Below are 27,910 nucleotides of genomic sequence, written 5' to 3'. Positions count from 1 at the left end.
AAAACATTTGGATTTGTGGGATGTTTTTCACTTGAGAAAAAAAAAAATTCATGAGTATCCTAAATAAAATTTGTGTGCAGTGCTGGTCAGAAATGTAAGACCAAAAATTATGGATGGACAAATGAAGGACACATGGATTCAGGGATGCAAGGCTGCACAGATGCATGGATGAACACACATGGTGAAAAGACCCATGGATACATGGAGGCAAGGGTGGAAAAAAGGATGGATCACCCCTTAAGCCACCACTGGGCTGCAAAAATGCAACAACTGCTGCTGCATTTCCTACAGCCTCCCATAAAAGTCTAACAGTGGTTTATGTCCCTGCAAAAAAGCAATGAGCTCACCTCCTTGCTCCTTGACCCAGAGATATTTTGAGCAGGTTGAGCTCACATCAGTATTTTAAGAAGGTTGAACTCCTGTATTTTGGGGGTTTCTTTCCAGATTTAGGCTTTTGCTCTTCACCTGCATCAAAAATCAAAAGGGAACCTGAGAAAATAAGGTTCCAAAATGATGCCACAAAAGGCCTGAAGGATGGAGCCAGGGAGGTGTTCCATGGCATTGCAAAGGGGCCAATAAAAAAAATTCAGGCATTATTTTAGGAGTCACTCTAGGATTTGTTATTTCTTCATCAAGAAGAAATATTTGAAGGATGAAGGCACTGCCTCAGTGATAAATTCATCCCAACAGTGACTGTCAACACTGGATTTCTTTTTGGGTCTGGAGACCCAGCTGGGTCTTGCTTTGAGCATCCCTCAGCCTAGCATCCAGCAGGCCTAAACTCTGGCATTTGTGTCATTCCCCACAACACCTGCCAGGATCTAAGGGGAAAGCCAAACTGGAGTTATCCTTCCAATCTCCTATTGAGGCACTCCATCCCAAAGAGGCTCTTTTCCCAAGGACTGCCTCCATATGCTTTGTCTGGGTTTTAAACGTGTGTTAATTGTTCTGAATTAACAGCTCCAGCTGGAGAAGCAAACAAGCAATTTGCAATTTAAGATAACACCCAACTTATCTCAAGTGATTTAAGTTGGGATTTTTGTTTAGTGAGTTTTTTGAGGGGATATAATGTTTTTCTGGCTGTGAATGCACTGTCCAGAGCATGGCTAAAATCCCTTGGTGCACCCAATCCATCAGGAGTGGCCATTGGCACACGGTCACAGGAGGAGGTGGGACAGTAGGACAAGGAGAAAAAATGACAAATCTCTGCATTTCACTTTGCTTTAGAGACAGGAAAAATCTAATATATCCTCATCACTTCTGGGCAAAGCACTGACTGCAGAAGAGTTAAGGATTATTTTCTCCCCAACACTTTTTATTTTCTATTACATAGAATCAGGGAATCCCAGAATGGTTTGGGTTGGAAGGGACCTTAAAACTCATCTTCTTCCAACTCCTGAACACCTTCCACTACCCCAGGTTGGTCTAAATCCCCATCCAGCCTGGCCTTGGATATTTCCAGGCATGGGGAAACCTGTGCCAGGCCCTCACCACCCTCACAGGGAAAAATTTCCATTTACAGCTTGTTTCAAAATATTCAAGCTCTCAAAAAAACCAAACAGCAAACTCTTTCAAACCTCTTTCAAGCTTTATCCCTTTGCCCTCTTTCATCTTTTTCCCTTTTGTTTTTTTTCATTTGCTGCAATATAGAGGAAGGGAGAAGGAAAGACCATGATGATTATTTGCTTACAAGACTGGATCTTCATTTTTTTTAAAGTTGTCATTTCAGCAATTTAAATCCTTTCTAATCTCACTCAGGGTGTGGGAATCAAGAAGGAAAGTCCACCCCTCTCTCCCCACCTTTCCATGCCTGGTTTTAAGAGGAGCTGGCAGCAAAACAGACTCCACAAGGAAAGATTTCTATGATTATGACCAAGTGTCTGTTGGCAGCTTGAGTGGAAACTCCTGCTGGTACCTGTCGTGGTTCCAGCCAGGAGAGGGTTAATTTCTGCAGTGGCTGGGAGGGGGCACGGCCAGGCCCTGGTTATTCTATACCAGTTCATGTGGTTTTTGGGGGGAGGGGCAGGAAAGGGACTCCCTTCCCCACTGGAGCAGCTCTAGCCCAAGGTGAGCAGTTTGTATGTGAATCACTCTTTTTTGGTACCCTTTTGTTATTAATACTGTTGCTGTTACTGTTTGTTTCCTCATTCTGGTTTCCAGTAAATTGTTCTCATTTCAACTCATCTTTTTGATGATGATTTTTGCTTTTCATGCCTCTAATTCACTTCTCCAGGAGGAGAAGGAGAGGAGAAAGGGGATCCAGTGAATGACAGCATGGTTTGCAAACTCTCAGTAGAAGCACTAAACTGGGGGGACCATTCCTAAACCATGTCTCTACCCCAACCAAGATGAGTTGGGAGTCAATGTCCATCAACCCCCAGAAGTTTTCCAAGATTGGGTCCTATCAGATGGCTGGGGTCGTGGATGGGGTCATGGTCCTCCAACACGGCCTTCTGCTGAAGTTGGGACACTTTGTCCCCATTTTGTCTCCCTTTCCCAGAGGAAAAAATGTCTGACTGTGCCCTGAAGACATGAAGAAGGGACATTAAGATGCAAGGACGCATCCTTCTCCAACAATGGGAGGCACCTCCAAAATACAGACCCAGCTCTGTGGGACTCAGGCAGCCTGGGATGCCCAGATCCCCAGTGCCAAGCTGTGCTACCTGACGACCTCTTGGCACAAGGATAAAGTAACAGGAGAAGCGATAAATCACTTTGGCACCTTCCCTGGGCATGGCAGCCCTTGATAAAAACCCAAAACTCAGGGGAGGGAGTGCGACACCACGCCATTCCCAGCGCAGATTAATCCTTCTTGATGGAGAATTACAATTAGGGCTTCGTCTTAAGGAGATATCAGCAATCAGATATCTTATCAAATGCCACCTCAATTATTCAAATAATCCCTGGCTCTTAGATTTGGGGGCTGTTTAGGGAAAGCAGTCCGATTAATGTGCTGACACTTCCCCATCACGTCCGACATCCTCAACTTCACGTCTGATTACGGAATTTGCATTCAATTTAATTTTTTCCATCTGGAGTAAATGAATAATCCGAGTACCTACCCCAGCCTTAATTACATTTGTTAAATTAAAAACCTGGGATGTGAGAAATTTAAATGCATGTAGCTCCATGGCCAGACAAACCTGCATGTTCAACCTGCCGCAGCCCTGCCAGCTCCTGCTCCAATTTCTCTTCCTTCCCCACAGCCAGGCATCAAGGAAATTACAACTAGAAAACAAAAATTCTTTCTAAACGATGAAACAATAGATGATCTTTTGACATTTCCAGCGCTGTTTGCAAGGGAATGAGATAAAATGTAATAAATTCATATACTTCTGTGTGTTTCTTGGCTCCAGCAGCTAAAATTTCCATCTCTTTATGCAGGAGTCCTGGGGAGCAGAAATCCTTGATAATGCCAAACAATTCGACACTTTATTTTCTCTTTACTCCACACCATGCAAAACACAGGCTTCAAGCTGCCAGCTGCTGGGAGTGAAACCAGATGCCACATCCCTTTTCCATATGGAAACAGAAATCTCCCCGTCTGGGGGGGCCCTGTGCTCCCCTCAGTCCCAGCCCTCCCTGACCCCAGGGCTGCTACTGGCACACAGCAAAGGCTCCCTCCAACAGCAAAAAAACACTATTTCAATGGTGTAATTGTCATTTTCTACACTCAGCCTGGCTCAGGCTGGATTCTGGTACCATCAGACCCAGAGGACATGAAAAAAGATTCGCCCCAAGCTACCACCACGTTTCCTAATTTTAAAATAAAGGAGTAAACAGAGAGGCGTGAGTAAAACTACTGAACTTGATAAATTTTTCAAAATAAACTTAGCAGAAGCTTGCTGAGTTTCCCTTCTTTTGGAGATGATGAAATTTAAAAGGATGGAATTAATAGGTGGACATGAAGTGGTGATAAGAAAAGTGTCCAAATAATTAAAGAATAATTAAACAGTAAATGGAAGATAAAGCATTACCAGCTCACACCATTTTAGGAGGAATATTTCACAGATTAATTGGAAATGGGAAATGTCAAATAAATAAATTTGGGTGTTGATCTAGATGTCAGCAGCAATGAAAACATTGGGGAAAGTCTTTTCTCAACACTCACAAAGACTGAATTAAATAACTTACATGAGAGTGAGTGCAATGATAGCAATCCCCCAGTTTGAGGCATGTGAGACCAGGAATAAAATATGGTTAAAAATATTCAGGGAAAGCCACACTCAGGTAAAGTGAGACAGGGGAGCACAGAATCAAAAATAGTTTTCCCTTTTCTCCCAGCATGCTTGCAGCTCAGACAACACTTTCTGCACTCCCAGAAAGATGGATTTTACCCCAAAAAAATCCCTTCAGAGGGGTGTGACAGAGCATCCCCCCAGGCACAGTGGCCATCAGATCTGGCCACCAGGTCAGGCAATTCAGATGCAGTCTAATGGAATGAGAACCTGTGGTTCCTCATCCTTCCTGACTTTCTTCTGCTTTGTTTGGAGTTAACAGTTATGGTTCCAGAGAAGCAAACATCATGTTTTAGCAATGAGGTCCCCAGCGAGGCTGTTTAAAAATTAATTAGTGCCATGCAACGTATTAGCCATGAACAGTAATTTTAGCTTTTGTACCTTCTTCATTGCCTTCTACACGGTTGTTATTCCAGCTTTTCCATGGTCCTCTCAGCCAACCAGGACCTACATAGAGCATACCAAGGAAATTATTGGCTGTGTCTCCTGGAAATGCCCAATTCAACAGCAAACACACACCCCAGCGTGACCTTTCTGAAGCTTTTAAATGAATTAGGGTCATATTTGCTGAGCTGGCTGGAAGGCTGGGAGCCTGCTCTGCTCACAGAGGTGCCCATCATCCCCACCCAGCAGCTGCCTGTCCAAGGGCAGGCCCTGAGCACCGTGGGTGTTGTGGTGTGGAGGAGGCTGTGGGTCCTGGCTCCAGCCAGCATGGAGGACAGAAGTCCTCCCTCCATGGACAGACATGGGTGGAGATCACCCAGACCTGGAGATGGAGAACCTTCCAGGATGGAGGTCTGCCAACCCCAGATGTATCTGCCAGCCCCAAGGTTGAAGATTTTCCTCCAAACCCAAGGAAGAAGATCCTCATATCCCAAAAATGGAGATATGCTCCCAACTCTGAAGGTGAAGATGCTCAGGGATGGAGCTCCGCAAAACACAAGGAAGAATCCACGTAACCCCAAGGCTGAGAATTCTCCCAACCCCAAGGAAAGGGATCTCCCAACCCTGCAGGTGGAGATCCCAAAATTCAAGGATAGAGACCCACAAACTTCAAGGAGTGAGCTCCTAACCCTGAGTATGGGGATCCACCAACCCTGACAATGCAGAGCCCTAAAACCCACGGAGCCTCACAACCCTGAGGCCAGAGATTCTGCAGACCCCAAGGATGGGGATCCCCCACCCAAGAATGGAGAGAGAAATCCCCTCCAGGACAAAGACCCCCACCAAACCTAAGGATGCAAACCCCATTTCCCCCAATCCCATGGAGGGCAATCACCCCCTGGGACATCAGTGGCTGAAATCTTCACCCCACACTGCAAGGAGCAGAACCTGGGGTCACCACCCTGGTCTGGTAATGGCCACCCCCCAAAGTGCAACCCCAAATGAGCCCTCACTGTGCTCCTTTGGCAGTGGGAGAGGCAGCAGGGACCGAGGGACCTCGCTGCGTGCACTGCCTCCAGGTGGATTGTGGAGCTGAGGGGAAATTCGCTGGGACATCTGGAATATATTCATTTTATGGCATGTTTCATATCACAGACAGGTACTTTGAAGCAGTTAAGTAGTAGCAGGGCAGCACGTCCCCATGGGTGGGCTGTGGTTTGTGCTTTCAGCCCGAGCTGCACCAGCATGACAAAGGGGCTGGGGAGACAGAGCTGACGTTTTCCAAACACAGCTTTGTGCCTCTGGGGGCAAATCCAGCAAGAAATTAAAACCCAAAAGGCCAAAAAAAAAAAAAAAAAGAATAAAAAGGAAAAAATAAAGAAAACAACCCCGAGTCTAAGTGATGTTGATCCCCACATCAGGCTATTAACAGGCCCATCACAAATTGTAAATGACTCAGATAAATTAAATGGCTTAGCAACTGTGAGGAAAGGCCCTTCTGAAGATTCATTTGTTTTGCGGAAAAGAAATTATTGGGGAATTTTAAATCTTTTCCAGCAGCTTGACACAGGCACCCTGTCAAGCCCACATATTGCTGCTCATGCAGCCCTGGGAGCCAGTCAGCTCTGAAAGAAGTGAGAGAATCACAGAATCCCAGAATGGTTTGGGTTGGATCTTAAAGATTCTTCTGTGATTGGCAAATGCCCTTTCCACCATCCCAGGCTGCTCCAAGCCCTGTCCAGCCTGGCCTTGGGCACCTCCAGGCATCCAGGGCAGCCAAAGCTTCTCTGTGCCAGGGTCTCAGCACCCTCACAGGGAACAGTTTCTTTCTGATATCTAAACCTCCCCTCCTTCAGTTCAGTGCCATTGAAGTGCTCTGTGAGCCTCCAGAAGCAGGGGGATACAGGAATGCTCCTGCAGGGGAGCCACTAACGAGGCTGCACCTCCTCCTAGAAAAACTGTTCAAAGCCTCAGCCAGTGAGGAGGTCTGAAAATGGGATGATTTGACCCAAACCATCTCCATGCAGAGGGAAAGCTGGCAACTGAGCTGCAATTAAAAAAGAAATGGGGGACACTAACACAGGGCAAGAAGTTAGGGTTGCAACTCTGAGTGCAGTGAGGCACAGTGATGCCAAAACCTGCAGTGATCCCCGAGCCCAGGGAGCTGCAGTGATTTACCCCCCAAAGCAGGGAGCCACTGCTTTCCTCCCCTGCTAATTCATGAAATTCAGGCATTAAACCCACCTGACTTCAGAGGCAAAGCCCAACTCCCATTCACAGCCCTTACAGCTCATGCAAAATTCAGGGCTTGTTCACCTTCAGACGCTATTTCGCCAGCAGCAGCAACTCAAAACCCCTTTTAGTGGAAGTTCAGAGGTATAAAAGATGCAAAACACCCCTAAATTATTCACATGGTGTTTCAATCAAAGCCACACTATGGGGTAAAGGGAAGGATCTGGTGGCCCTGGGGATGTCTCCCCATCTCTGTCTGGATGGGAAAACCCTGCTTGTATTTATTGGGGAGACAATAAAATAAAAGGGTTTTCTGTGTCCAGAAAGGGCTGGAGAGTGAGGAATGCAAGGAGTATCCATTTTTCAGGTGCATCCAACCAGAGAATCCTGGCTGCATTTGCCCTTTGGCAACACTGAAGCTTTTCCAAACTTTTATAGCACCAGAGGAGTAAAATTCAAGTGGGGCATGGGACGAGAAATTGCAAACCAAGAAATCCAGCAAGAAAGGACAGAAACAACTAAAAAAATATATAGGAAATTCAAAAATTCTTATTTTGTATTTCAAATACAGGAGGCTTTCAAAAAAGGAAAAGCCTTGGAAGAGACTTTTTCTTCCATTTTTACCTCTCTGTTTTGCTTCTTTCTCTTTTATTGAGCATCCAGGTGCTTCTGAGTCAGGATTTCTATTTCCAAAAATTTTGGATTTTTCTTGGGGCAAAACCCCAACAGCCCAATCCAAAAAAAACCCAAGCCCAATCCCAAAAGTAGGACACAGAGCCCTGCTCAATCCAGCCTCAGCTTGAGGCTCACTAATTACCCAGTAACAGTATTTATATGCTGCCGGCACACTCGGAAATGCAGCTCCTAATAACCGAGGTCGGCATCAATATTAATGTCCTGCCTTGACTCTCCATACTCAGGGACCAACAAAAAGAGAGACAAAAAAAACCAAAAAACCCATCACAGCAAAGTGAAAGAGGAGCAGAAAATGAATTTTAGAAGTATTTTTCTGTGTTCGGGCAGGAAAGGAATGCTTGAGATTAAATAAGGGGAGCAGCAATAAGAGCAAATGTAAGTTCCCATCTCTGAGGTATAAATCTTCACCATGCAAACTTTGCATTTCCCCACAGGTAGGAAGAGGCCAGAAAAACCCTTCTCTTCCTGTGATGGGAATAGATTTCTAGAACTCAGGGCCTTCCCCTGACCAGAGTAAGACATTCAGATTCAAATATTCACCCCTGCAAAATTCAGTCCCCTTTTGGCTGCTCATGCAAAACCCCAGGCTTTGGGTTGGCTCAGCTGGAAAGCACCTCCTGAGAAGCATTTCTTTTCCAGGGATAGTTTGGGAGCATATCCCCCCAGATCCAATATTCTATTGCATGCAAATGCACACAGAATATCTGCAGAAATTTGGCTACTCAGGGCACAGTGTGAGTTGCATACATGTCCCAGCACTACTCCATAATTCGATTAAAAACCGTCTTTTCTTAATAATTTCCACTTGTCACACCAGGAGCATTAAGGCAGAGTTTAAATGGAGTTAATAAAGTATTAATAGCCTGCAGTAAGGCTGTGATGGATTTGAGCTGCATGTGATCAGTACCCCTTGGTACAGGTTCTTACTGCCAATGTCCGTGCTCGGAGCACAGTGAAAAAACCAAAGGTCTTCCATGAAAAATGCAGTTCCAGGAAATCAGAAATTTCCCTTTCCATTTCTCCACCTCCATTCTCTTTCCATTTCTCCATTTTTCATGGAAAGATGCATGTTTTGGGGGATTTTTCCCATCAAAATGAAAGCTGGCAGCTGAAGAGCAAGCATGGATGTGGCATTTACTCTGTGGAGCATCAGGTGTGGTATCAACCCACAGCACTGACACATTAATTCATGTTAATTAATACTAAAAGAAAACAAATGGAAGCCATAATGTTCATGTCCAAGAATTCAACATTAAGACATTCCTGGACCATCATTTTGCAATACTTTCTTCTCAATACAATTTGAGAATTTCCTTAATTTCAGTCAAATTCCAAGCAAGAAAAGGGCAAATTGTGGAAAGAATTTGAAAACAGAAGCTCTACTTCCCCCAGAAACTGTGGCCATGAAGCCCTTACTGACACATTTTGAACTGTTATTAAACAACATCAACAGCAACATTGACCCTTCAGAGAAGACCCAGCTCTGTGTTGATGAGGACAACAGCAGCAGGTAACACATCAATTAACCCTTCAAAGACCAGCCCTGAGTTAATGACTACAAAGCAATGAGTAAAGTGTTGATCCTAGAGAGAAGACCCAGCCCTGCATTGATGATTGCACTGTGCAGAAGCAGGACTCAAGCCAACTGCCTAAAGGCTGCCATAAAAATCAAATGCTACTATTAAGTGATTTCAGATATTGAAAGAAATCTCCAGAGACTCATTATAACCTCGTTTGGCAATTTGGGTGGAAAGCACACTCTGCAGTTGAAGCCTTGGCCATCAATTCTGGTCAAACTTGAGATCTTTCTAAAGAGCCATTGTGTGACCCAGTGGAAATGGCAATTTTTCATAAGGAATTTTTCCCAAAGCTTAAATCCCCTCTTTATTCAGTATTTCTTGGTTCTAACTTGTGGAAAGAGGCTGTGAGGTCTATTCCAGGAGGAGCAGTCTGTGAGAAAATGTCAGAGGGTAAAAACATCTCAGGGAAGAAAAGTGAGGATTTCCACTGGAGGGGCTGAGTGGCACCACCAGAGGACCCAAAGCCAAACCAGGAGGGTTTGTTTGGTTTTTCTTTGTTGGGATGATGAAAGATGAGAAGGAATAACACCTTCTTCCACCTTCTCCAGTAGAAGGTCACCTTTTGGGCATTCAGAAATGCTGCTTCTCCAACCAAAACCCTCACCAGAAGATCGTCCCCACCACTCCCAAGCCAGAGGAGTGAAAGGAGAGCCCCTTCCTCCAACCTTTCCATCAGCATCACAGGAAACACCAAAAGCACCACACCTGCAAATCCCTCCCTGCCTTCCCCTGAGGATCCTCCAAGATGTCCCAAACCTGCTCAAAATCACGCCCTGCCAAACAAATAACTGAGATCAAACAAGAAACTGAGTGATTTAATAAACTGGGAGCTGCTGAAGCTGCACAATCCACTCTCCATGCCAGACACAGTGCTCCAAGTGTGCCCCCACTGCTTTCCCATGGAATGGGAGCTGCAAGGACTGAGAGAAATAAAAGTGATTTTGAGGCTGGCTGCAGTTTTTCAGCTCTCTCTGAGATGTTATTGGCTGATCTCCTACACAGCTGCTCCCTGCTGAATAGGAAAATCCCACCTCCAATGCCATTGGCCATCAACCAATGTGAGAATAAATGCAAGTTTTGGGGGTTTTTTTTCAGTTGATGTGAATTATTTGGGGAATTTTTTTTTTTTTTTTTGGTCTAATGAACACATGATGATTTATCCAAAACTGCATTTAGATGGAAAAATCCCCTCTGTGCTGTCTCATCCCTACCTAAGTGGGCAGCTGAGGGTGGCCCAGTGCAGTGACCACCACCCTACAGCCAAGTGGGTCAGGATTATTTAATACCAAAAACCCAGGGAGAAATATTTTATTTCTTCAGTAATAAATGCTCCTTTTCCCAAAGTGCTAGTTCAGAATGGAGAAAAACATTCCGTTTTGAAATGCCTCAATGAAATTTAATTTTTGGTTTGAATCAACAGCTTCACTCGGTGCCATTTTAATGCTATTTTATGCTGAAATGTCAATTGGAAACTAACATTTTCAAATGTCAAAACATTTCACGTCTGCAGACGGTGCCGATAGTTTTTTGCTTCCATGTGTCCAAACAGAAAATGCTTTTGGAATTTTACCATGGAAAGGAAAAAAAAAATTAAAAAAAATACATATACATATATATAAATCAATATTTTGACTTCTTGGAATGAAAACAAAGTTAAAACACAATATTTCCTCTAGGATGCAAACAGTATTTTCTGACAAGCTGTAATCACCAAAAAGCAATCTGAGCCAAATATTTGCTACCACAGTCTGTTATAGCTTGATGGCAAGAGAAGAGAAAGAGATTTTTGATATTGTAGCCTCTCTGAACCCTTTTTTTTGCCAATTATTTCCAGGGTGCAGGAAGCTCCTTCCACCACACAGAACCATTTCCAATGCACTGATTTTCCTTAACAGTGGGGGAAATAGCCTCAAAAAATGAGGGGTTTTCTCCTCTAAAAAAGGAGAATTTGGGAGGGATTTGAATTTTGGGGGGGATTTAAATTTTGGGGGGATTTTCCCCGTATTTTGCACTGATGACACCAGTTTGGGGGAACTGGGAGGTTTTTACCACAGTGCAGAGAACACGTGCACAGGGTGTGGGGGTTTTAATCCAATGTAAATGCAATTATCCAGTGATCTAACCTTTTAAATTCCTGCCTTGCCCATGCATTACCAAAAAAACAAATGGAATAAAAACAGGAAAAGAAAGCAAATAGAAGACAAGCAATCCAGGGCAGTCACAGTAAAAATAAATTTTTAAAAAAAAATAGAATTTTGCTTATTTTTCTGACATACAGAGTTGGGAAATGGGATGAAAACTGGTACTTTTGGTAGTTTTTATCAGCCAAGTTTCTCATTCCAAACCTTACAGCTCCATCATCCTTGATGGTGCAGCTCAGCCACCCTCCATCACCTTTACATCTCCTCCAAATTTTTCTATTTTTCCCTTTTTTTTCCAGCCCAGGCTCCAGCCCCGTGCAGGGAATAAGCGCAATTATCTCGTCTCGCCACATTTTTCCAGCTCTGCCTGAGGTTTAATTAAAGCCAAGAGAAAAACACAGAGGAGCAGCACTGGGTTCTGATATCGCCCCACCACATGTGGCAGGGAGAGGGGGGAAAAATGGGGGGGAAAAAACACATAGAGGAAAAAAAAAATAGGAAAAAAAACCCCCATCCCCTTCATCATCGACTTTTTAATTTAGCAAAGCTTCCTGGATATTGCTCCCTTATCACATTTCCTTTTAAAAAGATATAGATATATAAATTTATATATGTGTAGCTATGCAGGTGTCCATGAATATATGGACAGTAGAATATGCACACACCCTATCTCTATAAAAAATATATAAATATAAGTGTAGCCTAATCCCCTCTAATCTCCTTGAATTACACCTCAAGCACCCTCCTCACAGGTGACCTTTCCACAAAAGGCTGTTTCTATGCCAACAGCATTGTTTGAGTCAGGCAAGAGAAAAAATACAGCACAATAATCTGTAATTTCTCCTTAATTCAGTGTTTTCACCCATGGTTAGGAGCCAGTTGATGCTAGGAACACCCAGGAAAAAAAAAGTATTAAAAATTAATTAATAGCTAGGATTTGAATATGAAAGGAATAGGGGAGTAACCTTGGCCCAATCTAGGTTTTGACTAAATTTCTGGAATTGTTTTTTCAGTGGAATTCCCCTCATTTGGGGCTTTAGGAGCAAAATCCTACAGTTTTAAGGTCCTTTCCATCTTGAAATATGCATTTCTCTCTCCTGTTCCATCTCATTTGCCAACACAATCCACAGGTATCAGTTCCTACCAACAAGTCCATTTATGGAGAAGTCACAAAATCCCAATTTTTTCCATTTTTACAGTTTTTTGAGGAATTCCACCAAGTAGTTCATCTCCAGTGGGGGAAAAAAAATTACCATGCATAACAGATCTGAAAAGCTTGAGAAATTGTTATAAAATTGTTATAACATGAAGCAAGCCAGCAAACAATGTCAGGTAATAAGTGGTTATGAGATTTGACTGAGCAAAAGCAGCTCAATATAAATCATTTCCAAGAGAAAAAGACTCTTTTGGGTCTAGATAATGGTACTGCATTTAAAATTTGGGATATTTTCCCTCACTTTTTTTCAATTCCTGGAGTTCCAACTCAGCCCATAAAGCTCATCCCAAAGCAGAGAATCTAACAACAATACAGAGAAAGAAAAAGGAGATTTTTCCAGCACAAGTTTTGGTGTATTTTGGAGAGTGGCACAAGGACCCATGTTGGGTTGAAGCATCCCCAAAATTGCATTTTTCTGGTTTGTTGAGAAAGGAACAACCTCCAGAATCCTGAATATTCTTCTGATTGGCTGGTGGGGATTTATTTCTGTGTTTCTTCTGACCCAACCCCAACATCTTCATGGGTCCCAGAGGGAAAACATTTCCCAACAGATCCATCTCACAAGCGCTGAACCAAGAGGATAAAAATACCATGGTTGCCATGGGAACATAAACTCTGGAGTTTGAAAATCCCAGAATTAAACCTTACACTAATTTCCATCCTTAAATCGCTGCTTTCGCATCTGTGTTTTGGTAGGTCTGAGGGGTTTGGAGCAAAAAAACCTAAATTTCAAGACCTCTGCCAGGGTTTAACATCCTTACAGGTATTTTCCCACAGCTGGATGCATCCCCAAGCCAGGAATAGATTTATAAATTTGAAAATTTAAATGCAGAGTTAATTTTAAAATAGAAATTATTTTCTAATTTAATAACAATTTTATAATTTCATAAGTTACATTATTCTCTAATTCAATAATCTAAGGGACTTTTAAATTAAAAACAAGGATTAGTCCTGGCTTGTGGAATCCCCTCTCACCATCCCAGCCTTGGAATCTGCCCCACAGACAATTCCTGGAATAAGGGCAAGGAGTTGATCACCCAGGGCCAAGAGATACAAAATTAATTTCTGCATCCTTTTTAAAAAAAAAAAAAAGCTTCTGAGATTAATTTTACTTGCTCAAAATACACTGCAATCCATTAAAAATATTATTATTATTATTATTATTATTATTATTAATAATAATAATAATAGTAATAAGGCCCCAGAGCTAATGATGCTCAGACAGAGAATCCCCAGTTCAGTGGCAGCAAAAGCTTCCAAAAGGTTTAATGCAACTTTTGGAGTTGGTGTTGAGTGAAATTGCTCAAAAAGCCACACTCAAAGGAAAATAAATAATGTTTTTCTCATCAATAAGGAGTAAATTTGGGATCACCAGCCCAGGGAATGTTCAGCTAGGCACAGCTGAGTGATAATAAAAGAATCGTGAGGGAGAAGGGGACATCAATATTCCTCACCACAAAGGAAGATTCCAATCATTAAACTTGAGCTTCCAAAGGAAAAATGGAAGAGGGAATCCCCTCCCAGTCCCAGAAAAACCCAGAGTTACTGCAACTAATTAGTTGGCAACAACACTGAAATTACTTTTAGCCAGCATCAGAGGAGTGCTGTGGGCTGGAAGGGTTTCCATGGGGGGCTGTGGGTTTGTTGGATGTTTTTCCAACGCTGTCCCAAGTGTCTGGAGCTTTGGAAGAGCTGAATCAGTTCAACCTCAACCAGTTTACCAAGGGTTAAGTTTCCTTAAAACACAATTCAGGCTGATGCTTTGGACTCCCCCCAGTCCCAGCTGCAAAACTTCAGGTGACAGAGACAACGTGGCACCCTGGTGTTGCCACAAATAACAATTTCCACTGTCTTTTCTCCCAAAACAGCGGGGATGCTGCATAATTTCATTTCTCTAGAGGACCAAGCCACAATCCTGCTGCATTTTGAGGGAAATCTCCGTTTTGGGGCGTTGTGGATGTTAATGGGACACTCTGTGGGGTGCAGAAGGAACCGCGGGGATTTACTTACCCGGGTGACGTTTTCCTGTGGCAGCAATATCCCCCCAAACCCCAAAAACTGGGGGAAAAACAAGCCTGTGGGCCCAAAAAGGGGATTTTCACCTCCAATTCCTAGCTGGGAGAGGAGGCCTGGCTGCTTGCATGCCTCCACATTAAAAAAAAAAAAAAAAAAAAAGCGAAAAAAGCATGAAAAAGCAAAAAGGAAAGAAAAGCAAGAAAAAGCGGAGGAAAAGCAAACCAACAAAAAAGCGAGGGAAAGGTGTGGGGGCAGAGCAAGGAAAAGCAAGGAATGGTGAAAGAAAAGCAAGCAAAAGGCAAGCTGGTGTGTGCAGTTTGGGAAAAAGAGCAGCTTTCCCATCGCCCCACAATCCCTCGCTGGCCCCCAGTGGGCTTGTGCAAACACCATCGGAGCGGCCGCGCTGGCCACGCTCCTGGGCTGGGATTTTAAATAAATACAAGAAACAGCAGCAGCCAGGGCAGGGGGAGAGGCTGCACCCCCGTCCCAGCAGGGAATGTGCCTTTGGAGGATGCTCAGAGGTGGATTTGGGGGAATCTGTTTCTCCCACATGTGTGAAAATATGATTTGCCAGGTAGAGCTGGAAGGGGAAACTTGATTTTCAAAGGCAAAGAGAGTGAATGGATTGTGTATGGTATATATGTGTAGAGTCAGAATTAATTTGGGGGTTTTGTGCCAAATTAGGCAGAAATTCAAGGTATGATTATGGCAGAGGGAGGGGGGGAGGCCACTACATCACCTAATGCCACTGTGTATCTTATATTATGTATTTTATATCACATATCACATTATATATGTTTTATGTTATAGATTGCATTTATAGAAGTTTAGATGTTCTCTAGCATTACATATTATAAATATTATATATATGTTATATGTGTCATATATATGTTAGAAATGTTATATGTTATATATGTTACATAATATATTGGAGTATGTATTACTTATATTCCAAGAATAGATTATACATTAATCTATTTTATATCATACAATACTTAATGTTATATATATGTTATATATAACATACATGTTATATATATGTTATAAATGTTATACATTATATATACTACATATTATATTGGAGTAATATGCATTAGTCATATTCCAATTATAGATTATACATTAATCTATTTTATATCATACAATACTTAATGTTATATATATGTTATATATAATATACATGTTATATATGTTATATATGTTAAGTTATTTATATGACATAATATATTGGAGTAATATGTATTAGTTACATTCCAATTATAGATTATACATTAATCTATTTTGTATCATACAATACTTATTATAAAATATGGGAACAATGAATTATTTAGTCTCTATTATTTCCTTACATGGTTACATATCAATGATAAATAGGTATGCTTTCCTTATGGTTATACATCTATGATATAATGGGAATAACATATACTATGTATTATTCTAATGTCCATTATCTATCATTGCCATGTATTATTTGTCTGATGTGAGATGTATCAAACAAATGGATTTACGTATGTGTGAGCTTCAGGATTTTCTTGGGTATTTAGTGGGGAAAAGGTCCTTTTCCAGAGGTACCTGCTGGGCCTGGGACCACTGGAAAATCCCTGCAGAGCACAGATCTGGGGGGGATGTGGCCCTTCCACACCTGGCAGGGGATGATGCTGGCAGTTGTTTGCAACCCCTGGCACTGAACTCACCTCTCTCCCCCTGCAAAACTCCACTGCATCATTTCAGGGATGCTTTCAGTCCCAAAAAAAAAGAAAAAGAAAAAAAAAAAAAACTCCCCTTATTGAGCATCAACCTGCAAAAAGGAGCTGAAATTTGGTGCCTTTCCCCATCCCAAATTCTTACCTGGACCCGGTTTTCAGCCCATCCCAGCTAAAAAAGAAGTCAATAAAGGGAAGATGAAAAGCTATTTATTAGGATTGATAACAATCATTAAAACTGGCTGGGTAGGAAAGCACGATTCTGCTCCAGAGAAGGAAGAGGGGAAAATGCAAATTCTGCATGAAAGGAAGATATTTCCCTAATCGCCCCAATCAAATGCTGGTGCAATTATCTGTGGCCAACCCAACGGGTTAAAATTATCCTCTTCATCTCCGGACACAGTGAGGAGCCGAAAAAATGTTTCATTTTAATAAAAATGAAATCTGGACCCTGCAGAAAGCAGCTTCGCTAATGACGTGTTTACACAGAAAAAGACAATTTCTATTTAATGGTGATTGCTAGAGAGAAGAAATTAAACTTCCCAGAGTCTATGGGTTAGGGATAATGGGGAGAAAGTTATTGAGGGTGTGTAAATCAGGAGAGCTGGATGTGGGAATGGCCACGCATGTGGACAGCTCAGTGCACACAGCTCCGCTTCCCCGTGTCTTAGCGGGCAGAAACGGATGTTTTGCTATGCAGATTTATGTGCCCCTGTGTGTTTGCATATATGCAAATTGATTGCATTGCAAATGTGCAAGGGCAGGGGGAAAACTGGGAGGTGTGCACAGTGTGCAAAGGTGCACCTGGAAATGCAGGTGGAAATGGGCACACGGCCGTGCAGACACAGCCTGGGGCAATGCACAGCTGGGAGCAGCCCAGTGCACGTGGCAGCACGCACAGAAATGCAGCAACACCCCAGGAACACGCGCAGGAAATGCAAACATGCGTGGCACACGCGTGTGCAAACACACATGCAGATCTGCAAATGAACACAGAGCCAGCAACAGCCACAGGGCAAAATGCAGCCCTGCTGTAGCCCCAGCTGTGCAGGCCCTGGCTGCACTCCTGGGATCCCATTCTGAGTTTAAAAAGTGCAAAATGGGGTTTGATCATGAAGCCGTGCCAAGATTCCCGGTTTTGGCTCCCCAGGTGAGCGGCGCAGATCCTTCCTATTCGTTCTACTTATTTAATTAATTTTTAATTATGGTTCACCTTTGAAATTATTTTTCAGGAGAAAAAAATGATTCATTTCTTTCCGAAGAAGCCAAGACAAGATCTTTTCACAGCCATCTCCCACCTAGGATGAATTAAGTTTTGGGGTTCCTCTTTGTGCCAAAGCCATTTCCATCCCGCGCCGACCTGTGCAAACCCATCCCGGGGCAAAATCACTGCAACGTCAGCCTTTAATGTCTGCTCCTTCCTAGAGCAGAGCAAACATCTGCAGAACAAGCCCAGATGTGAGTGGTGTTCCCCCCCCTCCTTGAGGAATTTCAGCTCCAAGGCACATAATAAGGCAACGTCTGGGATGGTTTAATAATAGTAAAATGAGAATGGCTCCCGAAGCAGAGTGAAGGGCACACTCACGAGGAGCTTTGCAAAACAAAAACCAGCCCCGAGCTGGAGTCTCAGGGGAACACTTGGATCAGAGGAACAGTAAACAACGCACAGAAATGCAACTTAATTATCTTTACAGCCCGAGTATGCACCCGGCTGCCGCAGCTTTGCACGGAGGTGGGAGCAGAGAGGTGCCGGCATCCCCACGCTGAAGCTGCAGCATCCCCAAAAAGCCAGAAAAAAAAGGCTCCTTCTGCAAAGTTTTGCTTGAATTTTCAGTCAAGAGGTGAAAACAACAGGGTTGATGTGGGATTGGGGATGCTCAGCCTGAATTCTTACTCAGCTCGGTAAAACAGAGCTTGTTGGTAATTCTGGGCTCAATTTTTTAAGGAAAACAAATTCCTGGCTTGACCTTGTCAGGTCTCACTGCATGCATGACCACCGTGCCCCCTGCATTAACAGCAGCTGGAGAACTGCTACCCCTCTCTCACCAGGATGCTCTCCCATGAAAAACTGCTGCAAAAAATGGGAATTGGCAGGAAAAATGCCCATTTATATATATATATATATATATATATATATATATATATATATGTATGTACAATTATAACCTGGAAATTGTGTTAATTTAAACTGAGGATGCTGATGAGAAGTGATGTTTGAAATCAAAGTGTGGGAATGGTATCAAGCCAGGGATGGTGGAAAAGACCAAACCAAGGATGCTGGGCAGGATTAGCTCAAGGATACAAAAATCAATCCATGGATGTTGGCTCTTATCAAAGTAAAACTTCCAGCTAAATACAAAATGTGGATGCCCACAAGGGGCAAAGATAAGACCATGCCTGCAGATCAGGTTCAAGAACATCCAAGAACATTCAATGCACCCATTATGCAACCTGAAGGTGCATGAATCCATGGAACCTGGAAAGATGCACCCAGTGGATGCATTTCCTGAGGGAAATGGCAGAGAAAGTGGTCGAGCCACTCTCCATTGTATTTGAGAAGTGACAGTCTGCACTGAATGGAAAAAACAGAGGAGAAGGGGAAATACAAGCAGAGAAGCACTTGGGGTGCAGGTGGGGGAGAGCTGGACAGGCCCTGGCCCAGAACCCCCCCTGTGCTGGGCTGATCCCCAGCCTGGGCAGCAGGGCAGGGGGGGATTCTGCCCCTCTGCCCCCAGGTGAGACCCCACCTGCAGAGCTGCCTCCAGCTCGGGGGTCCCAGCACAGGAAGGAGCTGGAGCTGCTGGAGGAGCCCAGAGGAGGCCACGGAGCTGCTCCAGGGCTGGAGCCCCTCTGCACTGGAGCCAGGCTGGGAGAGCTGGGGGTGCTCACCTGGAGAGGAGAAGGCTCCAGGGACACCTCAGAGCCCCTTGCAGGGCCTGAAGGGGCTCCAGGAGAGCTGGAGAGGGACTGGGGACAAGGGATGGAGGGACAGGACCCAGGGAATGGCTCCCAGTGCCAGAGGGCAGGGATGGATGGGATCTTGGGAATTGGGAATTGTTCCCTGGGAGGGTGGGCAGGCCCTGGCACAGGGTGCCCAGAGCAGCTGGGGCTGCCCCTGGATCCCTGGCAGTGCCCAAGTGTCGCAGGCATCTTTCATGAAAAATCTTTTCTTAGGATTTTTCCTTGTGAGAAGCTGCAGTTTCAGCAACTAAAAGTAAACAATAGTTATCTGCTGCTGTAGAATGCAACAAGTAGACTTGTAATTAATCTCTTGTAAATGTTGAGATTTCTTGACTACTCATGGCAGAGCTGGCTCTTGCTCTGTCTGAGACACAGATCTTTGTTATTCATTCTTTTCTATTCTTAGCTTAACTAACTTCTGAAAAAATCTTTTCCTTTCTATTGCCTTTTAGTATAGTCTTAATGTAACATATAAAATAATAAATCAAGCCTTCTGATCATAGAGTCAACATTCTCATCTCTTCTTCATCCTGAAAACCCTTGTGACCACAGTCACACCCAAGGCCAGGTTGGATGGGGTTTGGAGCAGCCTAGGACAGTGGGAGGTGTCCCTGCCATGGCAGGGGTGGCACTGGATGAGCTTTAAGGTCCTTTCCAACCCAAACCATTCTGGGATTCTGTGGCAGTTAAAATGAAACCAAAATCCTGTCAGGGCCCAAAGCAGAGATGTCAGCTGGGATCAGCCCAGAGACGCTGGAACCTGCCAGGGCCAATAGCAGAGCAAACTGAAGATGTGGCCAGGACCCAAGCAAAGACACTGGCCTAAAGCAAAGCTCAGCAACTCTCCATTTTCATCCAACTTTTTTTAAAATGCTCATCTTGATGTCTCTCAGGCTGCCAACAGCCTGGCAAGGTCCTGCACCCCTCCACAGCCCCTCCAGCAAGGCAGCAACTGAATTTTTGATTAACCTGACTGAACTAGCTGGGAAGAACAGAGCCATTTTCTGGCCCAGTTTGGATCACCGAGGTGCAGCTCCCTCCTGGCTCAGGGTCAGGGCAGCCTGGGGCTGCCTGCAGGTGCAGCCATGCCTGGAGTCAGCTCAGCTCCCCAAAACCCTGCAGCTGCTCCTACCCATGCTGAGCTTGTTCTGCAAAAATCATCTCCTGCTGCCATTTAACTCATGACACAGCCCAAGCCCATGAATTCACTGGTCTTTTGCTCAAAAAGGGCTTTTTATTAAAAATTTCTTGCAGAACACACTGCTAGTAACTGCTGCACCCAGCACAGGGTTTGGCTGTTAAATGGTGATGCTCCTTTTCAAGGGATATTCAGCTTTAACAAAGGTTTCCAGCAACCCCAAACCAACCAAAACCTTCCCAAAACTCTGTATTTACTTCTTGAGCTCGTCAGAAAACCTCAAGATTTGGGTGGTTTTTTTGGGGCTTGGGGGGTTTTTTGACACCTGTCTCTATTGGCAAATGAGATGTCTGAAGTGCAGAGTAATCCAGGCTTTACCCAGCTTCAAAAATAAATTTTTTAAAAGCCTCATGCTCTGAAATTCACTTCACTGCTTTTGAAATTCTTTTCTATTTTAAAAAATAGGTGATTTTTCCTGGAAACATAAAATTTTTCACCACTCCCTTGGCACACCTGAGCTAGATTTAAGCCTTAGAAGTAACACTAGGAAAGAGAAAGCTGCAAAAAATCGTGGATTTCCTGCAAACCCAACAGCAATGCAACAGCTGCAGGGAAAACCCAGTCCCCAACCACCCATCCCAATTACACCCAGTGTCCAAACTGGACAGCAATTAATTCCTCTGCTCAGCTTTCAACACAAGGAAGCAAAAAAATATTACATCATTATTATTATTATTATTATTATTATTATTATTATTATTATTATTATTATTAATAATATTTTATATATGTATATATACGTATATATGTATATATACATATATATACATATATATGTATATATATACACATATATATACATATATATACATATATATATTTTTATATATATACACATATATATAAAAATATTATATATATAATATAATATAATATAATATAATATAAATGTATCATATGATATATATGTATCATATATGTATCTATTATTATTATTATTATTATTATTATTATATATGTATATATACGTATATATACATATATATGTATATATATACACACATATATATATACATATATATATGTATATATATACACACACATATATACATATTTACATTAATATAATATAATATAATATAATATAATATAATATAATATAAGTATCATTTATTATTATTATTATTATTATTATTATTATTATTATTATTATTATTATTATTATTATTACAATATTACAAAAATATTACAATATTTTTCTGCCCTGGCATGAAGATAAATTAAGACCTAAGTGTTGCTAAAGCCCCATTTGATGCTGCATCCTAAAGAAGAATTAATTTCCAAATGGTTTTCTAATGACTTGAACAAGGCTGCAGCTCAGCCAGGGTGAGATGTGATGCTCTGCAAGCCCTGCAGCCTCTTTTTCCACACATTTAAATGCTGTAATGTCACAGTCCAGCACTGGAGAAGTTTGGGCACAGTTCTACGAGCTTTGTGCTTAATGAGGGGCAACTAATTAAAGTTTGGAAGTGATGACTTCGCCAGGAGAGCCTGCATCAAGTCTGTCCTAGGCTTTTTTGGGAAGTGAGCATCCCTGGCCGTCTGGTCACTCATCCCAGCAAGGTCACAGCTGCAATAATTAAAGATTTTGGCTCATGGGATTGCACCATCAGAGCTGTCCACTGAAATAATCCCAACTAAAATCCTGAATTATTCTGATTATTCAAATTCCCAGAGAAAGGAAGGCACATGGAAAGCTATGGATGCTCTTTGAATCTCTGGAAACCCAGAAGGTGAAAGCTTGGAGGGCTGCAAGGCCCAAACCCAGCTGTCACATTCAATAGAACGAGGATGAGGATGCTACAAAGGATGAAGGCAATGGTGCAGGCCCACCCTGGCCAAACCCAGCTGTCACAGTCAATAGGATGAGGATGAGGATGCTACAAAGGATGAAGGCAATGGTGCAGACCCACCCTGGCTAAACCCAGCTGTCACAGTCAATAGGATGAGGATGAGGATGCTACAAAGGATGAAGGCAATGGTGCAGACCCACCCTGGCTAAACCCAGCTGTCACATTCAATAGGATGAGGATGAGGATGCTACAAAGGATGAAGGCAATGGTGCAGACCCACCCTGGCCCAAACCCAGCTGTCACATTCAATAGGATGAGGATGAGGATGCTACAAAGGATGAAGGCAATGGTGCAGACCCACCCTGGCCAAACCCAGCTGTCACAGTCAATAGAACGAGGATGAGGATGCTACAAAGGATGAAGGCAATGGTGCAGACCCACCCTGGCCAAACCCAGCTGTCACAGTCAATAGGATGAGGATGAGGATGCTACAAAGCCAAGGATGAAGGCAATGGTGCAGACCCACCCTGGCCAAACCCAGCTGTCACAGTCAATAGAACGAGGATGAGGATGCTACAAAGCCAAGGATGAAGGCAATGGTGCAGACCCACCCTGGCCAAACCCAGCTGTCACATTCAATAGAAGGAGGATGAGGATGCTACAAAGGATGAAGGCAATGGTGCAGACCCACCCTGGCCAAACCCAGCTGTCACAGTCAATAGGATGAGGATGAGGATGCTACAAAGGATGAAGGCAATGGTGCAGACCCACCCTGGCCAAACCCAGCTGTCACAGTCAATAGGATGAGGATGAGGATGCTACAAAGGATGAAGGCAATGGTGCAGACCCACCCTGGCTGGCTGCCAGCTGAGGAGGAGCCCCAAAAGGCCGGGCTGGAAATCAGCAGGAGCAACCCAGGCACAGAACGGGGACCTGGTGGCACTGGGGTAATGGAGCTCTGCAGCAGCAGCTGGCAGCACTGGGGTGAAAAATCCACATTTTTACCCCAAATCAGACCCTGAAACACCAGGAGCAAGCCCAAAAATGCTGGGAGTAATCCCAAGCCCTGACCAGGATCACTTCAAATATAAAATACCCACCGAAAGAGTAAAATACACCCCCAAATTAATAAAATACCATCCTCAATGATAAAAAGATACTAAATATACTAAACTCCCTCGAAATAAATTTAAAAAATTAAAATTAAAAATACCCCAAATAAATGATGGAATACAGAAAAAATAAAATGCTTAAAAAAAAAAAATTACTCCCCAAATATTACATTCCCAAAATAATAGGATGCTCAAAATAAGTAACAAAATATCCCAAAATAGAATAAACCACCTCCAAATAAATTAAAAAATTAAAATTAAGAAATAGCCACAAATAAATTATGGAATACAGAAAAAATAAAATGCTTCAAAAAAAAATTACTCCCAAAATATTACATTCCCAAAATAATAGGATGCTCAAAATAAGTAACAAAATATCCCAAAATAGAATAAACCACCTCCAAATAAATTTAAAAATTAAAATTAAGAAATAGCCACAAATAAATTATGGAATACAGAAAAAATAAAATGCTTAAAAAAAAAAAAAATTACTCCCAAAATATTACATTCCCAAAATAATAGGATGCTCAAAATAAGTAACAAAATATCCCAAAATAGAATAAAACACCTCCAAATAAATATAAAAAATTAAAATTAAAAATACTCCAAATAAATGATGGAATAAAGAAAAAATAAAATGCTTCTAAAAAATAACTAAATTCTCCCAATATATTACATTCCCAAAATAACAGGATGCTCAAAATAAGTAACAAAATAATAAAATACTCCAAATAAATAACAAAATACCCTGAAAAAAAAAATCCAAAATAAACAATAAAATAACCCAAAGTAAATAACAAAACCCCAAATTAACAACAAACTACATCTCAAAAATAATAACAAATAAATAATAAAAATAAGAAATAATAAAATATATTGAATAATTATTAAAATCTCCCCCTAAATGGTCAAACAGTCCAAATTTCTGCCCCAGCCCTCTGCAGAAAAGGCAACTTTCATTTAAAAATCACTTTTTTTTTTTCCTTTACCCCATATCAGATGCACACACAGCTTCAAGCTGCCACCACTGCCCCCAGTTTTGCCACCCCAATTTTTGGTTTTTTCTGCTTTCTAAACCTCCCATGGCAGCTCCAGTTAATCAAACCTGAGGTGTCCCCACCAGGAGCCCCCCAGTTTTGTAGTCACTAATTTTACACAGCTTCAGAAGGTGCCTAAAAATGCCTTGTAATTAAATATTCTGTAAGTATCTATTTGTCATTGCATTCATAATTTTAGTTTTTGTGGTTTAATTGTAACTTGAGGTAAGAGGGCAATATATTTATTATATAGAGGGTATATATATATTATTATAGAGGGTATATTTATTATAGAGGGTAATATATTTATTATAGAGGGTAATATATTTATTATAGAGGGTAATATATTTATTATATAGGATTATATGTATAGGATTTCTTGATTTACAATTTAAAGCTTGTGAGGGATGAGGATAAGAGATACACTAATAAGGGATGTAGAAAATGGATTTTTAGGATTGGGGATTGATAAATACAGTGAATTTTGATGTGTGAATTATTTATCCCCAACCAGCAAAAGGCCAGGAAAAATACACACACACACACACAGTGCTGGAAGGTGAGGCTTGGAGGTCAGGGAGGGTCTTAAAAATAAAAATTTTGCAGTTTTTAAATGAATTTTCCCTCCTTTTATCTCTTATGGGAGTAAGGATGAGCAGCTCATGGGTGGGAGTTTCCCATGACTCCTGGAGGGACCTGTAGTTCAATATTTCCACCACAATAAAGAAACCAATATTTTTACATTGAGACACCCTTGTTGCTATGTCCACGTTTATTCTTTTCTTTTTTAATTTCCTTTTCTCATGGGGCACAGGCAGTTTTTGGGGAGGCACTGGATGTGTGCAAGGCAGAGCTGTGGGAAACTTGGGATGCAATGATCAGTGAAGGATGCAGTGCCAGTCAAGAGGTGCTCAGAGGCATTTTTAAATGTAAAAAAAAAGGGCTTTTCCTGAGATAATACAAGATTTGCTCCCCTGCTTTGGTGGGCAAATCCATATTTCAGTGGTTTAACACCCAGAAGAGTTGAAGTTGTAGAATGATGAATATGCAAAGAGCAGCGTCCAAGATAAAGATAATAGGATCATTTTTATATATACCTATATATCTATATCTATATCTCTATATATTTTTATATTCTTATATTTTATATAAATATATTTATATATTTATAATTCAATAATCTATCTATGTAATTATAAATTTATATATTTCTATTTATATATATATATATTAAAAGAACATTTATATACCCATCCCATACATATAGAGAGGATATTAGGAGGGAAAGGAGACAGAAGGAGGACAGATAGAAAAAATATATGTATATATTGGATTAATATATTGGATATGCTAGACTTTATATTTCCAATGGATCTAATATTAAATTTATATAATAGTGTGGCTATAAGGATATAATATATGCAGTGCATTCATGCAATATTTCCAGTGGGATATAATGTAAAATATCCAATATATTCAATGTGTGTGTGTATATATCTGTATCTATATCTATCTATCTATCTATCTATCTATCTATCTATCTATCTATATATAGATATAGGTAGATATATATATAAAATTCAAAATAATCATCCACCATAATCCAATAGATGGACATAATGTAATATATCCAATCTATTCAATGTATATTACATATCTGTATCTATATCTATCTCCTATATATACATATATATATAAAATGTACATATATCCTATATATATATCTCTCCCATATATAAAAAAATCATCCAACATAATCCAATAGATGGACATAATGTAATATATCCAATCTATTCAATGTATATTATATATCTGTATCTACATCCATCTCCCATATATATATATATAATGTATATATATCCTCTATATATATCTCTCCCATATATAAATAATCACCCAACATAATCCAATAGATGGACATAATGTAATACATCCAGCACACTCAATGTGTATTTAACATGTATATTTATATATAATATCCAATATAATGGATTCAATGGCTGAACACAATGGAATAGAGCTACTATAAACTGTATATTTATTATATATATTTACTCCATAAGCATTAACCCCTTCTGCTGCTGCTTTTCATAAATTGGCCAAAGTTTCACAAAAAACCCCAACTTTTCCCAAGTTTTTGCCTTTCTCTCCTCCACCCACTGTGAAAATCAGCCTTTTCCATGACGAGCATCCCACACTGGAGCATTTCCCCTCCTTTTTGGGGTGCACCACATGAACTGTTCCTGCAATGGCAGCAGGTGGGACACTCAGAACACACAGTGTGTCCTCAGCTGCTTTTCCACATTCCCTCCATCTACACGAGCTCCTGCTGACTGTGGGGGTGGCTCTGCCTCGGAGTGTTTCACTGCACTGTCAATTTTGCTTTTTTGAAGGGTTTTCCCTGGGTCACCAGCGGAATTTCCCTTTGCCACGAAGCCCCACTCCCACATCTGTGCCAGGAGGCTTCAGCCCTGAGCGCCATCCAATGGCCAGGGGTTGGAATTTGCTTTTCCAAATAAAAAATCCCCAAAAAACCCAAAAAATAAAGGTCTTGGGGGAATTTATTTTTGTTTAATATTTTAAACAAATGATTTCCCTGAGCTGTGACATTCCACATGGCACCATGATGGATCCCAGGTCCATCCCAGCACCTGAAGCACATCTACATCCCACAAAAGAAGGGAAAAGGAAGAGGAAGGATGGGGAAAAAAAGGGAGATATTTCAAAATCAAAAGGTTTTTAGAAATAAAAGTAAGACTCAAATAATATCTGCATGAGGAACACAGTGAGACTCCAAAATTCAACCAAAAGCCCCAAAAGCTTTGCCCCAACCCCTGCCTGTGGAGCCAATTGCTGATACAGAAATGGATATTTGATAGCAATAAATAGATGATATTGAGAAATACATCTAGCTAGATATATAGTATTTGTAATTAATGCTATTATAAATAATATATGGCAAAATAATAATTCCTTATTATATCAAGCATTATATAGCAATCTAATACATATTCTAGAATCAGTATATCACTAATATATCAAGCATTATAAATAAATATATCAATGTGAATAGATCCTAATCAACTCCTGTGATACAGGATTATGCCATGTAGTGATTTAATTATTTATAAATATTTGTGTATTGTATTCACTCCTTACAGGTTCTACATCAACGTTACGTAGCAAACATTTCTCTAATAATATTTATGGCAATAAATAGAATTTAGCAGTATATACACAGCAAATAAAAAAAAAAAAAAAGAAGGAAGCTTTTTACAAATTAGGAGCAATTTAGAGGAAAAAAAACCATTCTTAAAAATCCCACAAAATATTTTGGGCAAAAACCCAAGCAATGCTACAAACACCCAGCACCAAAACCAAACCCCAGCACACCGGGGCAAGTCACCCCAAGAAGATAAAAGAACTTGGTTAAATCTCTTCTTTTTTAATCTTTTTTTTTTTTTTCTCTATTTTTTTTTTTTCTTTTGCCCACAGAGCTGGAGCTGGGAATCCATTAGCCTTTAATGAAGTGAAACCCTCATCTTGCCGGAGCCACCTCATTTAGCGCAATTGTTTCGCAGCCATTACGGAAAGACAATTACA

At 41.4% G+C, this 27,910-nt stretch overlaps 1 protein-coding gene across 4 annotated transcripts in view; it reads right to left on the bottom strand.

Annotated features, from left to right (window-relative positions):
• Window positions 1-27,910, bottom strand: part of PKNOX2 (PBX/knotted 1 homeobox 2) — a 109,730-nt gene that overhangs the window by 47,135 nt on the left and 34,685 nt on the right. For 2 of the 4 annotated variants that reach the window (XM_071449626.1, XM_071449627.1), the window contains exon 2: window positions 4,620-4,685. The exons of 1 other annotated variant lie outside the window; for it this stretch is intronic. The gene's annotated coding sequence lies outside the window, so the exon portion shown is untranslated. Of the gene's footprint in view, window positions 1-3,143; window positions 3,229-4,619; window positions 4,686-27,910 lie in introns of all 4 variants that reach the window. One more of the 4 variants, XM_071449628.1, reaches the window with a different exon arrangement.

The sequence above is a fragment of the Agelaius tricolor genome, unplaced genomic scaffold, assembly GCF_023055355.1.
Source record: "Agelaius tricolor isolate 1412-34295 unplaced genomic scaffold, bAgeTri1.0.p SCAF_29, whole genome shotgun sequence".
Classification (NCBI taxonomy): domain Eukaryota; kingdom Metazoa; phylum Chordata; class Aves; order Passeriformes; family Icteridae; genus Agelaius; species Agelaius tricolor.
This window is presented reverse-complemented; position numbering and strand designations above follow the sequence as displayed.